Source organism: Myotis davidii, unplaced genomic scaffold (genome assembly GCF_000327345.1).
Source record: "Myotis davidii unplaced genomic scaffold, ASM32734v1 scaffold243, whole genome shotgun sequence".
NCBI lineage: Eukaryota > Metazoa > Chordata > Mammalia > Chiroptera > Vespertilionidae > Myotis > Myotis davidii.
In genome coordinates this window covers 359,201-363,891 of record NW_006295183.1, presented here as the reverse complement: position 1 = coordinate 363,891, position 4,691 = coordinate 359,201, and the positions used below count along the sequence as shown (strand labels likewise).

Here is a 4,691-nt window from a genome sequence, read left to right as displayed (position 1 = left end):
AGATCTGTGTATGGGGTTGGCCACAGGGGCCCACCAGGGCCTGCAAGGCTGGACTGAGGTGGACTGTATGTTGAGATGGAGCCAGCAGCCCAGCCCATGCCTGATAGTCTGGGGTCAGCCCTGGGAGGCGGGGCGTGGTCAGACACAGCCGGATCTTCTGGCTGACAGGTGCGTGCCAGGGATGGTGAGGGGAAGGGCCGGGCAGCAGCTGGTAGGCTTGGAGGCAGGGGGTGCTCAGGGTACATGTCTTATGAGACAGATGCAACACTGAGATTGCAAGGGGTATTTCACAGCGAGGACCAAGAATCTCTGGGGGCGGGGCCTTTGCTTTCTAGGCGTGCATATTTGAGTTGTGGCGGGGTCCTCTTAGAGCAAAGGTGAGGAACCTTTTTTTTGCCAAGGGCCATTTGGGTATTTGTAACATCATCTGCAGGCCAAACAAAATTATCAACTTATAAATTAGCCTGCTATGTTTGGTCAAACATTTAATTAACTGATCCCTAATGTCTTGGCAGGGCCAGACCAAATGATTTTGCAGGTCTTATACGGATGTTCCCCACCCCTGTCCTAGGGTATGGAGACAGGGAAGTGGTAGGTGGTGGGTGAAGCCAGTAGTGAGCAAGGGAAGGAGGTCTCAGAGAGCTGAGAAAGGGCACTAGGGAGGCGGAGTCACTCAGGGAGTCCTGACCGCTAGATCCCAGACTGCAGGCCAGGAAGTGATTGGGGGTGGGACGGGCGGGGAGTAGCTGTGGGGAATAGGCCTGAGAGGAGGATCTGACACACTGACATAGTTTATCCCTAGTTGGGTTTGTTTAAATTAAATGCTTAAAATGCCTGCTTAGCATCTCACCTGCACCATACAGACCCCGCTAGCCTCAAGCAGGCCATGGGCTTAGAGCCACAGCGAGCTACAGCTCAGAGCCTAGCAGGCCGGCTGGGCCTGTGTCTTGTGCTCTGGGAGGGCCGAGTGACCCTCTGGCTGGCTGGGGGTCTTGGCAGCCACTCAACTTGAGGCTACCTGCATCACCCCCACTGCTAGACAGAAGGTGGACAGGGTGTCCCAGTAAAGTTTTGGAAAGAAAATTAACAGAACAGAGGTCAGCATCAATGAGAAACCAGTCTGTTCAGTTTCACCCAGATTTGCTTTAAGAAATAGGCCCAACAGGAGGCTTAAGCTGCTTGATTCTTATCTTTCTCTCCTCCTCCTTGTTCCCTTCTTGCACTTGAGGCCGCTCCTTCTCAGCGCCCCTCGTCCCCTCTTCCCCTGCACACCCTTTAGGAGCTGGACCTTCCCTTGCGTCTCCTCTCTGTTCTCTGTTGTCCCCTTTTGAGTCACCTGTTTCCAGATGACAGCCAGCCCAGGCGTCTCTCCTAATCTCTGACCTCATGAGTTTGATGGACAGCTCTTCACCTCTCCCTAAAAGTTCATTCTTCTTCCACTTCTCCGACACCTGCTCTGTCTCCTGAGCAGTCCTCCATACCCTGCCTCCTCTCACCAGCCCACTGTTCTGCCTCCCTAACCCCTTGTCTCCATTCCCAGGTCCTGCCACGCCCAGGCCCAGCCTCACCCTCCCACCTAGATACTGCAACAGCCACCATCTGGTCTCCCTGAGCTGGCCTCCCCCTGCCCTGTGGCCCACCTGGAAGCTGGTAGGATCTTTCTATGCTCCACGTCGGACCACGTTGCTCCCCCGTTAATCTCTTCAGTGGCCCAGCTGCCCCCAGGAAGATGCATGTGGCAGGGAAGAAAGGGTAGGAAAGGGCAGGCTAGGCCCAGCAGCCTGATGGCTCCGCTCCTCTCCTGCTTCTAGAGTCCCAGGGCCCTGACCTGCACAGTTCCCATCATCCCTCCTAGTCTCCATGCCTTTGCTGGGGCTGTTCCCTCACAACCCTCATCTGTGTGAAGGGATGAGGCCTCAGCAGAGGGGCTTAAGGTTTGGAAGTCACAGTGATGGTCTCTTCGCCAAACCCCACCAGTCCCCTACTCTATGGCCCCAGGGATGACTGGGGGCCTTGGCTTAAGCAGGCCATTTCTCTCAGGACAAATGGCAGTTTTCATGCATTTATTATGTTTGCAGTCTGCACACCACAAAGGTGACCAGCCCCTCATACCTTCAGCTCTACCCAGCTAGAAACAGGACTGAGGGAAAGGAGGCTCCAGCAGTGTTGGTCTATTTCTTCCCTCAAAACTAAAGGAGGGAGAGCCTCATGTGTGGCCCTATGGGGTGTCTCTGCAGGATCAGAGGCTCTGCCCACATGGCCAACACCAGCAGCCTTGGAGCTTGGGGAGTAGGGGGTGAAGTGCTCACCCAATTACTTCAACCTCCAGTCCTGGGAAAGTCAAGATCTGAGTTCTAATTCTGTGTCCTCTTGCAGGCACTCACGTGTTCCATCCCATCACCTGATCCTAGCTGTGTGTTGGGCACATAGTGGGCAGATAATAGGAACCCGGATGACTGACTGTCAAGTGTCAACCCTGCCCCCAGCAAACCTAGAGTCCAGCCAGGGTGGCTTTAGCTACCCAGCTTTCTGGGTACCAGCAGCCTGCTCTAGACCTCAGACTCATTCCCTCCCGCCTTTCCTTTCCTCGTCCGAGGCAGTCCATGGCAACGACGTGAGGGTGACTAGAAATGAGCACCAGACAAGCAGAACTAACATCCATTTCTTGGGGACATCTGAGCAGATGTCACACAGCACACACCTCGCAGAATGTGCTCTTCCCACTGATGAGGTCACCTGACTCGAGTTTCCCTTTCCTCTCTACCTTTCTCAGCAAGGGTGAATACAAATGATATGCAAACATATTCAAAATATGTAAATGAGCGCTGTCCAGAACCAAGGTCCCTAATGCAGGACAAGTTCCTAGGGATGCGTACAAAAGACCCAGCGCTATCTCCCTTGTTCTGCTTGTTCTTCCCCCTCAAGTTCCACAAAAGAAGATCCTCACCACTTTTGTCCAGTCTCCTGAAGGTGACGTTTGCCACCCACTCTCACTGAGGCCTTAGTGAAGATCCCAATCATCTTCCCCCTCCCTGTGGACTGCCAGCCTCATCCACCTCCTCTTCTGTTCTTCCTTCCAGTCACCATCACCTTGGGCCCTCAAAACTCTCTACCCCCAGCCTGGCAACACCCTCCCCCTTCCAAAAAAAATTTAATTTGCCAACGTTTGGGAGGGGGAATGTTCTTATAATGGTTTTGCTGTCCTGGTTCCTGGACTGAGGTTCCCCATTTGTCGGGGTCTCTGTGTTGCTAGTTTCTGCTTTTATTCCTGAGAATGGCCCAGAAGTTTGAATTATTGATGGATTCGAGAGTAGAATTACCAGGTAAACTTTAAAGCTTCTGATATTTATTGCCAAACTGCTCTCCACCCAACTCATTTGAGAGTGTCTGTTTCATAGCATCCCTACCAGCTCTGGCTTTTAGCCTTAAAATAAAATTTTAAAAAGTTTATTGGGTAACGATATCTGGTTCCAGTTTACTGGATACTTAAATTGTATACCTTCATTTTTGTGAAGTCCTGCCTCGATGCCTTTTTTACGCATTGTAGGAGTTTGTATTTTCTCCATCTTGGGTGTATCAGACATACCCTCTCTGTGGGCACTGTATTCCACAGGAGGCCTGCTGCGGAACAGGACCGAACTGCCTGCCCAATTGCTGAGCCCAGTGCTGTGTTTTCAGACTTTTCAACTAAGCAGCAGAACCTTTTCTGAAGCAATCTCACACAGCACCCTTAACTAAAACATTATTGAAGGAGCCCCTGTCTTACCTGAGGCCGGGCCGATGGGACCTTCTTTTCCTTCTGTCTGAAGAGTGGATGTCACTGTGGGGTCAAGGACCTGAAAGGAGATGATGAGCGGTTTATAGAGGCGGCTGGAGCTCAACCCGCAGCAGAACAGCCCAGCACAGGTGAGCCGGGTACAATGGCCCAGGGGCCCCGCCCGGGCTGCAGGAGGCACTGCCGCACCCTCCATGTCGCCGAGGAGAGGGTGTGGGCCCCGCTGTCCCCGTGGACTTAGTGCAGCCAGAGAGGGTGGGAAGGGAGGTTTGTGGGACTGACTTGGACAGGTCGGGCAGCGGGCGGAAGCGTGTGGGGTGGGGGAGGGGAGAGGCCAATTCAGAGCTCCTGCCGCGGGCCTGGGTTTGATCTGATAGGTGAAGCCAGAACAACCAGAGCTCTCCCCAGGGGAGACCTGGGGTGGGGGGAAAGCTGAGCCAGGCCCAGGAGGAGGAACAGTGGTTACCAGGACTGGACTTGGGGGGGCAGGGAAGCCTGTGGGGAGGAAGAACTAGGGGGTTTGGCAGCAGATAAGGGAGGGGAAGTACACAGGACCCAGAAGAGTGGCTCAGGGGAGGTGGAGGGGGGTGGCAGGGAAGGCTGCTATCAGCTTCCCGCCTCACTCACAAACCCAGTCTGAGATCTCTGCCCAAGTCACTGGTGCCCCACGGGGGGCTCTTAGGCTGGTCCTGTTGCCTGGCCCGCCCCACCCTCCTAGCTGGGTCCCTGGCCCGGAGTGATATCTGGTCCCACCCCCTGATTCTGGCCCCAGGCAACCCTCTGAGCTTGCCCTTTGGCTTCAGATAAACAGTGCAGGATCTGCCCGCCCCACCCTCCTAGCTGGGTCCCTGGCCCCGCGTGATATCTGGTCCCACCCCCTGATTCCTGGCCTCTGAGCTTGCCCTTTGGCTTCAGA

The 4,691-nt window shown here is 54.5% G+C and overlaps 1 protein-coding gene and 1 long non-coding RNA gene across 3 annotated transcripts in view; one reads left to right on the top strand and one right to left on the bottom strand.

Annotated features, from left to right (window-relative positions):
* LOC102765533 overlaps nt 1-1,644 on the top strand; it is an 11,195-nt gene extending 9,551 nt beyond the window's left edge. The window contains exon 3 of the long non-coding RNA XR_435974.2: nt 1,541-1,644. This is a non-coding gene — a long non-coding RNA (uncharacterized LOC102765533). The remainder of the gene's footprint in view (nt 1-1,540) is intronic.
* SMPD3 (sphingomyelin phosphodiesterase 3) overlaps nt 1-4,481 on the bottom strand; it is a 26,803-nt gene extending 22,322 nt beyond the window's left edge. Inside the window, exons 1-2 of one of the 2 annotated variants that reach the window (XM_015567825.1) lie at nt 4,403-4,481; nt 3,767-3,836 (exon numbers count right to left, since the gene is read on the bottom strand). The gene's annotated coding sequence lies outside the window, so the exon portion shown is untranslated. Of the gene's footprint in view, nt 1-3,766; nt 4,038-4,402 lie in introns of those variants that run through there. The other variant, XM_006769742.2, reaches the window with a different exon arrangement.
* Nucleotides 4,482-4,691: the final 210 nt, after the last annotated feature.